The sequence below is a fragment of the Erythrolamprus reginae genome, chromosome 2 (assembly GCF_031021105.1).
Source record: "Erythrolamprus reginae isolate rEryReg1 chromosome 2, rEryReg1.hap1, whole genome shotgun sequence".
Taxonomy (NCBI): Eukaryota; Metazoa; Chordata; class Lepidosauria; order Squamata; family Dipsadidae; genus Erythrolamprus; species Erythrolamprus reginae.
This window is the reverse complement of record NC_091951.1, coordinates 245,288,011-245,299,100: the sequence shown is the minus strand read 5'-3', so window position 1 is coordinate 245,299,100 and position 11,090 is coordinate 245,288,011. Positions and strand designations below refer to the sequence as shown.

Genomic DNA, 11,090 nt, shown 5'->3' with positions numbered 1-11,090 from the left:
TGCTGGCCCATGAGTGCCACCAACTTGTTTTTTGAATTTTTTTCTGAATTTTTTACTGTTTGGAAGTTTTTTCCTCTGCTGCTGGAAAAGGGCCTTCCCGCCTGCCGCCGGGTTTATACTTACCTTTATTACTTTGCCTGAAGCACAGCTGATCAGCTTCTCAGCTGTGTTTCGTGCTGATTATAGCTACTGAGCATGCACAGAAGCAGAATTGTCTGAGGGGATGAGTGGAGCAAGCAAGTAAGCATGAAATATCATGATGCGAGCTGGTGGCGAAGGTAAGTGAAACCTACCCCTGCCCAGCTATTTTAAACCATCTGTTAAAACTTCCCCAAAAGCGGTTTTAAAAGACAGGGCAAATAAAAATGACAATAAAAGATCTGAGCTCTGAATATAATAATAATAATAATAATAATAATAATAATAATAATAATGATTTGTATGCCGCCCCTCTCCGAAGACTCGGGGTGGCTTACAACAATAATAAAAACAATATTATAGTAGAACAAATCTAATATTAAAAAGCATATAAAACCCTATTTAAAACCCTATTTTTTATTTAAAAAAACCAAACAACACATTCATACCAAACATAAAACAAAATATAAAAGAGCCTGGGGGAAAGGTGTCTCAACTCCCCCATGCCTGGCGGTAATGAATCTGATAATGAATATGCTATTAACAAATTTGTTCCAGCAAATTCCTCCAAAGCAAGGCTGAGCAATTATGGCCCCTTTACAAGCATGGCTGGCTCAGGAATTCTGGGAATTGAAGTCCATAGGTCATAAAGTGACCACATTTGCCTATCCCTGCATATTTTTTGTAGTGCCAGTTAATAGTGGAGACAATTCAGATATTGAATCCATCTAATTTTGCTCTGAGAAATTGCTTCTCTAACCTTGGGTGTGTTTATATGCATATAGGTGAACAAGCACTTTAAATATCAATTCAGAGCTCACTAGGTTCAAGATATATTTAATGTGTTATCAAGAATTAAAGTTTTAATACTTTAAAAACTAAACTGGGATGCAGTGATGGACTACCAAATTTTTTTACTATCACTCTGTGGGTGTGGCTTATGCTTTTTGTTTCACCATCTTTCAGTGCAAACTTATTTGTTTGTTCCTTTCTTTGTTTGTTTGTTTATTAGATTTTTATGCTGCCCTTCTTGAGGTGACTCAGGACAGTGTACAACAACTGGGTGATCTGGGGTGGAGCTCCATTTTCGCTACCCCACTGCATTCCCCCCTGTCCAGGCAGTAGCTCACTCCTGATTATCTACTATATAAAGTGTATGTACACACTCGCACATACAGCTCTTCTAAAATTATACACATTCAACCTCATTTACTATGATAGGGAAAACCCAGAAGGGAAAAAAGAAAAAAAAATCAAAATTTTGCTACCGGTACTGTGTACCTGACCGTACCCATAGGAGCCCACCACTGCTGGGATGTGACAATAAACAACTAGATTATCAAGGAAAATACAGGTAGTTTACAAGGAAACTACAGGTAGTCTACAACTTACAGCAATTTATTCAATGGGTCTTTATTTATTTATTAGTTTAATTTATATGCTGCCCAACTCCTGAAGGACTCTGGGTGTCTCACAACAAAGAGAAATAACATCTAAAAAGGAACAATTTAAAAAGACAATTTAAAACCCGTTAATAAAACCATGCATATATTTTGTGGCTGGATCTAGATGATGCATCATTTGATCAACTGCCCAGAAGTTACAATGGCATTAAAAAAGAAACTTATGACCATTTTCACACAACCTTAACACCACCCCTATGGTCACATGATCAAAATTCAGATACTTGGTTCGTATTTATGATTCAATTCAATTCAATTTATTAGATTTGTATGCTGCCCCTCTCCGAAGACTCGGGGCGGCTCACAACAACAATAAAAACAATATTCTAGCGAAAACAAATCTAATATTAAAAAGCACATAAAAACCCTATCATCTTTAAAAAGCAAACAACACATACATATCCAAACGTAAATATAAAAAAGCCTGGGGGAAAGGTGTCGCAACTCCCCCATGCCTGGCGGTATAGATGAGTCTTGAGTAATTTACGAAATTGCCATATCCTGGGGTGATGTGATCACTTTTTGTGACCCTCTGACCAGCAATGTCAATGGGGAAGCCACTTAACAACCCTAACTAACTTAACAAATTTATTTATTTATTATTTAGATTTGTATGCCGCCCCTCTCCGAGGACTCGGGGCAGCTCACAACAGAGAAAAACAAATCATAAATAATTCGAGTAAGTTTAAAACATTTAAGATTTAAAAGAAAACCCCATATACTAACAGACACACACACAAGCATACCATACACAAATTAAACATGCCCAGGGGGAGATGTCTCAATTCCCCCATGCCTGACGGCAAAGGTGGGTTTTAAGGAGTTTGCGGAAGGCAGGAAGAGTAGGGGCAGTTCTAATCTCCGGGGGGAGTTGGTTCCAGAGAGCCGGTGCCGCCACAGAGAAGGCTCTTCCCCTGGGGCCCGCCAACCGACACTGTTTAGTTGACGGGACCCGGAGAAGGCCCACTCTGTGGGACCTAATCGGTCGCTGGGATTCGTGCAGCAGGAGGCGGTCTCGGAGGTATTCTGGTCCGATGCCATGAAGGGCTTTAAAGGTCATAACCAACACTTTGAATTGTGACCGGAAATTGATCGGCAGCCAATGCAGACTGCGGAGTGCTGGTGAAACATGGGCATACCTAGGTAAGCCGATGACTGCTCTCGCAGCTGCATTCTGCACGATCTGAAGTTTCCGAACACTTTTCAAAGGTAGCCCCATGTAGAGAGCATTACAGTAGTCGAACCTTGAGATGATGAGGGCATGAGTGACTGTGAGCAATGAGTCCCGGTCCAGATAGGGCCGCAACTGGTGCACCAGGCGAACCTGGGCAAACGCCCCCCTCGCCACAGCTGAGAGATGGTTTTCTAATGTGAGCTGTGGATCGAGGAGGACGCCCAAGTTGCGGACCCTCTCTGAGGGGGTCAATGATTCCCCCCCCAGGGTGATGGACGGACAGATGGGGTTGTCCTTGGGAGGCAGAACCCACAGCCACTCCGTCTTATCCGGAGTAATTGTAGTAATTCACTTAACAACTCTGGCAAAAAGGTTGTAAAATGGGTCAAAACTCACTTAACAAATGTCTCACTTAGCAATAGAAATTTTGGGCTCAATTGTGGTCTTAGGTAAAGGACTACCTCTGTAGATACTACCTCAACAATGGTGATATTCCAATCCCTGACCTCTTTCAAAGAGATTCTTGTGTGTTCATTGTATTTGTATTGCTTGGTATTTTAAAATCCTCAGTCCTCTCTATCCCACAACAGGGATTAGATCAGGGGTGGGTTCCTTCCAGTTCAGACCAGATGGTGATGTCACAATGGCATCACAGATCCAGTTCAGTTAGTGCTGGTCTGAGGGCACCGCCATCTTTTGGGGGGAATTTTTTTCTGATTTTTGTTTACTGTTTGGAAGTTTGCTGCTTTTTGAAAAACAGTTGTGCTTCGAGCTGATTATACCTACTGATCATGCGCAGACGCAGAATTGCACTGGGGACGCACACAAAACATCATGATGTGAACTGGTTACGAAAGTAAGTGGAACCCACCCCTGGACTAAACTGCTGCTCATTTGGGACATTGCTGGAGTGCAGTATACAAAATTGTAACTTGTAACTCCAAATAGCACCTGACAAATAAATCAAGTCCCAGTCCAATTCTCTTGATCAGAGCTCAATTTATTAACATAACCATGTTGATTACACCGTGGCCATTCCGATTCTGAATACTTCCCAGAATCCCACCTGGCTTAAGGTTCATCCTACATCCCCACACCCACAAGTTCATCACGAGAGCCAGTCCGTGTGCAGGGGTTTATCAACTTCCTCATTTTCTTCAGTTGAGGCAGAACAAAAGATGACCTTGGCTCAGAGAAAATAATCGTCGACTAAACAATGTCATTTGGCGGGACCCAGTGGAAGAGCCTTCTCTGTGGCGGCCCCAACCCTCTGGAACCAGCTCCCTCCAGAGATTAGAACTGCCCCCACCCTCCTTGCCTTTCGTAAACTTCTTAAAACCCACCTCTGCCGTCAGGCATGGGGGAACTGAGACATCTCTCCCGGGCCTATACAGTTTATACATGGTATGTTTGTGTGTATGATTGGTTTTATAATAATGGGGTTTTTAGTGTTTTTTTAAATTATTAGATTTGTTTTTACATAGTCTTTATTATTGCTGTGAGCCGCCCCGAGTCTACAGAGAGGGGCGGCATACAAATCTAATAAATAAATAAATAAATAAATAAATAAATAAATAAATAAATAAATAAATAAATAAATAAATAAATAAATAAATAAATAAATAAATAAATAAATAAATAAATAAATAAATAAATAAATAAATAAATAAATAAATAAATAAATAAAAATAAACAAACAAACAAACAAACAAACAAAATAATGAAAAAACAAAAAAACTAAAAACGTAAACAAACCAATCAACCAACCAACCAACCAACCAACCAATCAATCTTTGGTTGTGTCTAGTAGTTTCCCCACTGACTACTCACTACTCTCCCAACCCCCCTTATGCTGCATTGTTGTGGCAGGCCTAAATCTCTAACTCCATATGATGGCTTCAGTCTGACACGTGAACAGGTTTTACAAAGATGGCTGAATATTAGTGAAACAGGACTCTGTTTTTAAAAAATGTAGAATAAATCAGGGAACATCGGATATAAGAGCTGGGGTTATGAAAGAATCAAGATAAAACACAGAGAATAGCAAAACAGTCCTGGAGATCCAGTTGCCCAAGGTAAATTAAGAAAGTGAGAGGAAAGATCAGAAGATTACAGGAAAACAGTAAGTGCAGACCTGTTGGCTCTAGCTCATGATTGTTTATTTTTGCAATAAACACACTAACTCATGGAAGCATGGGGTTGCCCAAAAGACAACTGGAAATAATTAACAAGAAATACTATATGAAAGACTATCAACTCCATCCAAAGGACACGCACACATACCACACATGCACGCAAATATATAAAGAAGGATAGATGATCACTGACTTCTTAGTTTTCTTCTTTAGAAGTCAACTTCTTTGCTAAATGTCACTCATATCAAAATTTAAAGGAAGTGGGTGGGGGGAGAAAAATGAAAAAGAAAACCAACTTCTCTCCACTTCCAGTAGCAGTGTAAGTTTAAACTGATCTGAGCACTTTCACTGTAAACCGCGATAATGGCTCAAGGTCTGTAATCATGCCTAAATATCATCAGTCCCATATGGAGGAGAGGGCTTAGCAGGCCACACAGCTATCCAAGAAATCTACCATCACTCCAACTTTTCAGTCATGGCAAAGCTCTGAATAAAATCCATTACTGTAAAGGAAAGAAGTGAATCATTTAAAGATGATGGCTGAACTCGCAACAAGCATAAACGCAAAATTCAGCTATATACCCTTTTATTCTTTAGAAAAATATATCTTTAATTCAGTGAAAAAAACAGCTGTATTCAGGTGTCACAAAAAGCAAAGATTTTTAAAAAAAATATAGACTAGTAATACATAGGCAATATTTTCAGGTACATACCCATGGCTTCCTCTTGATTCTTCTTACTGTGCCTATTGATAGGTTGTTTAGAAATATGTGTGAACACTGCAAGTTGTTTTTCTTCCAATGAAGAAGAATTTTTTAAAACTCTCATAAATTGTTTTAACTAGATGATTTAATGCATACAATGTTTTAAGAAATGTAATGCATTTGAGAATAATCTTAACTACAAATCTCAAGTGTGGTTAGATAGGAATAGACAATTTATTATCTGGATAGTTATTCACTCTTACACATATGTACATAAACCGTAGACTTTATTTTTTACAAAACAATTGATTATTGGAATGGAATGGAATGGAAAAAATTGTTACTTACACAAGTGGTTTGATGTAACTTTTACAATATAATTTTGCATAGTTAAGGTATTTCTGAGTGGTGCAAGTAATTTTGTTCCACAAAAGCAATCTGTTTTATACAGCTTTGATTTTTATTTATTTATTTATTTATTTATTTATTTATTTATTTATTTATTTATTTATTTATTCATACATTCATTCATTCATTCATTCATTCATTCATTCATTCATTGGATTTTTATGCTGCCTCTCTCCGTAGACTCTCGATATGGATTTGTATGCCGCCCCTCTCCGTAGACGTTTTGCAGATTCTTTGACATTCTTTCCAAAATATCAAACTTTTTTCCTTTGGTAATGCAACTGTAGTGTTGGCAGCATTGTGTATCACAGCTGTCTTCTTCTAGTAACAATTAAAGTAGTAGGTGGCATCTCTCTCCAACTCTTTCCATCAGTCACTGCAAATCATGATGTTGTCCTGTATTCTTTGCTCCTCTAGAGAATTACTTTCCCCAGAATTACAGAATTACCCTTCCCCCCAAAGAAGCAGAAATTTTACAGATAGGAGAACAAAATTAATAATTTCCCTGCCTGTTCAGACATTAGGCTTTTCAAGTTTGCACTTGACAAGAACTTCCTTCTCCAATAGAAACCTTAATCTGACCTCTAAGAGTGTTTTCTGGTGAAAAAGGTGTCACAGTATTACTATACTATATTATATATATAGTATATTGCATGCTTCTGACGAAAGAGACTCCAGCTCCAAGTCAACAGAGTTTCAACACATCACAACGGTTAAAGCAATGTGTTGGATTCACTGACTGTTCCTATATCTGGTGCTTCTTAATCATGCTTTCACTTGCAACATAACCAAAAGGCACAGAAACATCTTAGACAGATTAACTTTCGACAAACAGAGCAGGGAATGTCGTCTTTACTGAAGAAAACTGCACATGAGGAAAAGGGGAGGGAAGCATTTTGTTACTGAAAGGTATTTACATCTACTTGTCGACTAATACAAGAAAAACGAAGATTTCATCAACCAACAGTGATTTATTGCAGTGCACTTATCTTACTTAGCAGAACATAAACTTTTCATCCCGTATTAAATCTTCTGGTTTTTATTATATTAAAATGACTAAGCCCCAATCTCCAGATGGATTTTGCAAGTTTCATTCTGGTCATTTCAATGTGGACCAATTCAGAAACTGAATGCTCCGTTTAGATCACTGGGCATCAGCTAAATTGTGCATTGTGCCCAGATGCATAACATAGTTTGGCACAGTCAGGTTTATATCCTTAGCACTGAAATTCCTGCCTGCCCTCGACAAGCAACCCATTTATCCTCTGTAATTTTAGCCTGGGAAGGAAGACTGTCGTGTACTATAAAAATAGTCTAACCACCCTAATTATGGAGCAGATTAAAACAAACAGCAAGCATACAATATGCCTCCATCTTCATAGGCTTGGGAGACTGCAGTAGCTTCAGCATTTCAAAAACATCAAATGATAAACATTTGAAATATTTTTCTATCCAAGGAATCTTCACTGTGTTTGGCTAATGGACAATGCTTGAGTGTAACCACTGCCAGAAATTGATTAAAAAATTATCCTTTGCACTTTTGTGGCTGCCTTTCCACCCCTCCACCCCTGTGTAAGGTCAGAAACCATAACACCACAATAAAATTTCAAAATTGGCTCAGATATAAGGCTAGCAACTTTATTGAGCCAATTTTGAGGAAGCAGCAAGTTTGCAACATTCTGAGCTTTCCAAAGCTCTATATCAGGGCATTAATACATCCCAATTCATTTTTAAAAAAATTATATTTTGGGCATAGATGTTCAGTTATGTTCAGCTTCGTAAATATATGTTCATCTTTTCTTCATTAAATATCCTCCCAAGAATGAAAATTATCCCTTACCAGGCAGGTCACAGTTAAATGTTGAGATGGGGCGAACACTGCTTTTTGTGTCAAAGGGAACTTTCTGCAGTCACCTCCCCGCTACATGTAACTGCTGAGATATATGATTTTTTTTCAGAAACATGACTGGAGAAGAAGAAAGAAAGAAATTTTCACATGCCTTAGTCCTAAAATAATCTTTTACCCACCTCATTCCTCAGATGTGTTTGCTATAAAAACTCTGAGATGGGTAAAAGCCAGACAATTAGGTTGACATAAGGAGATAACTCTAATGCTTGCAGATTAATTATTGTAAATGTGCTTTCTATTGGAGGATGGAGATTTATATATGCATGCAGATCAACATGCAGCTTATCACAGGCATATGGAATGTCCCAAAGGTGCTTTTTCATAAGGCAACTGGATTTTGATTTTCCTTGAAGACGTTTTGTTTCTCATACAAGAAGCTTCTTCAGTTGTTCAGAACTTGGACAAATGACTTCCAGGAAAAACAAAGCCCTATTGCTTTTTGAGAAACCTCCCCCCCCCCCACACACACACCTTTCAGACAAACATGCCCTGGATGACTGAAAATCTCTATAGACATTTATGCATATAGGATACATATGAATTTATCTTAGATAGGATCCATATTAGTCAACTAAACAATGTCATTTAGTGGGACCCAGGGGAAGAGCCTTCTCTGCGGCGGCCCCGGCCCTTTAGAACCAACTCCCCCAGAGATTAGAATTGCCCCCACCCTCCTTGCCTTTCATAAGCTTCTTAAAACCCACCTCTGCCGTCAAGCATGGGAGAACTGAGATATTCTTTCCCCTTAGGCCTTACAATTTACGCATGGTATGTTTGTTTGTATGTATGTTTGGTTTTATAATAAGAGGTTTTTTAGTTGTTTAGTATTGGATTGTTACATGCTGTTTTTTATCACTGTTGTTAGCCGCCCCGAGTCTGCGGAGAGGGGCGGCATACAAATCCAATAAGTAAGTAAGTAAGTAAGTAAGTAAGTAAGTAAGTAAGTAAGTAAGTAAATAAACAAACAAACAAACAAACAAACAAATAAATAAATAAATGTGACATCTTCTAGAATCATTCCACCATTGTGGTACCAATGCAACAGTAATGGGGATAGACTTTACATGATAGCCAGGTGACACTAGAAAATTCTTTTAGTTCTTCTTGTGGAAACAGCCCTAGGCAAATTTCAGTATTCATGTATAGATATGCATGCACATAGTTTCCCATATTGACAATGATATTTCAAAGCACTGCAGAAAATTTAAAATTATAACGCATGATGCAAAAATCCCACCACATTTTAAATCATTTAAATATTCAGAAATTCATCCGCATGAATATTCAGATAGGAACACTGGTGTCTGCTCCTAATTACAATGACATCCAGATGAAACCTGAATCATATCCATGTCGTGACATAGTTCACAAGGTCTTAAGGGACAGAGTTTGTACTCAGGGTTGTTGCGGGGGGAGGAGATTGAGGGAGGAGAGGGTTATGAAAAAGTGAAAAAGTTGGCTACCATCTTCTAAAAACCCTACTTCTTTATACATTCCTCCTCTTTCTCTCTTTTCTATATTTCTATGGATAAAAAAATCCAGAAGAAGAAATACATCTTAAACCAGGACTTTTATCATACCACATTTAGTACCTGTCAAAAAGCAGAAAACTATTTCGATTTTATCATTCGATTGACCTCATTACATTTGTAAATCAAATGCCCATAAATGAGTTGGGCAGTTGTATTCCTTATTCTGATTGGTGTACTTGATCCTGATTCACAGTTGCTGGCTCTTTATTCACAGCTATGGAGTTGGAAGTGTGGATAATTTGGCAATTTCCTACCAAAAGAAAAAAGGCTAAATTAACACAATACATCATTTAACAAAGTCAATACCACAAACAGGAACAGTTTTAAATGCAGAGACCAAGTTCTTGGCCTACATCCATTTCTATTTTCTTTGAGGAATTTGAATATGTTTGCTATTCCAAAGATAAACCTATTTGGGTTTACCTTCACTTTGGAAAGCATGGATAAATTCATAATTCCTTGGCAATTTCCTGAGTATATAAGTGCATAATTAAACCTAAGCACATTAGCCTCTAGCCTAACATACGATCCTTCTGGAAACTCCCTCTATCAGACACGAAACCCTACAACCTTACATCATGCCAGTTCCTTCTAAAGTGAGAACTTTTCTTTTTCTTTTCTCTTCTTTTTTCTTTTCTTTCTTCCATTTGTCATCTATTTTTCTCCGAACAATTTTTGGAGTTTAATTTACTATGATCAAACAATTCCCTGCCTTCAATCTCTATATATTTGTTAGAAGCATTGTTAGAAGAAAGTCTGATTTACTTCATAATTCATGGAAAATAAAAGGCATTCTGAGGGAGGGAGTCAATTATTTAGGGAATTCCATCTCCTTCCTTAGAGGTGAGACTAAATGATTAGAAGCATTTACAGATCTTTATTTTATGATTACCGCTTTTGCTGGTGAACTTAAATAATATCCCCACATCACTTAAGGGATCACTGAAACCTTAATTACATCCATCTTCTTGAGTGTGAAACCAAAGGCATATCACTAAAAATCAGATGCAGCTCAAGTTATTTCTCTGCCTGTGTCCAAAACAAGATAACCACCCTTTCCCAGAGCAGCTGAACAATACTTCATCATAAGCAGTAGGGAATTCCTCTCCCTACAGTTAAAGAGCCAGCTAGTTTACATGACACACAACAGGCTGCATGACATTCCGTATTGCCATTTACAATTGTGCTGCTACTTCCTTGCATCTGACGCCAGAATTTACCACCTCATTCTGTTAATAGCAAGGCTAATAATCCATATTATGAAGCCACCAGACTCTGTGTAATTCTACAGACTGGATAATCTGGTCTTTGGGAATTGTTACCAGAGGGAATTTGCAGAGTTCAGCACAAAGTTGTGTTTGTGTGTGTGTGTACACTGATTATTTTAAATGACACTTATTTCTCTTTGAATAAAAGATGTAACCAAGTACAGCAAATTCCAGAGATTGGAAATGAATGCAAAGACTCAGTGTATTAAAATGCAATTAATCATAACTGGGGGAAGGGGAGAAATTCCTCTCCGTTCTGGATAATATTACTTGTATAAACTATTACAACTTTATTAAACGTCCAGGGCTGAGAAGCAAAGAGGCAAAGAAATATTGAAACAGTACCTCTCTTTCAGCCC

The 11,090-nt window shown here is 38.0% G+C and overlaps 1 long non-coding RNA gene across 1 annotated transcript in view; it reads left to right on the top strand.

Annotated features, from left to right (window-relative positions):
* Positions 1-221: 221 nt before the first annotated feature.
* LOC139158898 (uncharacterized) overlaps positions 222-11,090 on the top strand; it is a 31,234-nt gene continuing 20,365 nt past the window's right edge. Inside the window, exon 1 of the long non-coding RNA XR_011557765.1 lies at positions 222-278. This is a non-coding gene — a long non-coding RNA (uncharacterized lncRNA). The remainder of the gene's footprint in view (positions 279-11,090) is intronic.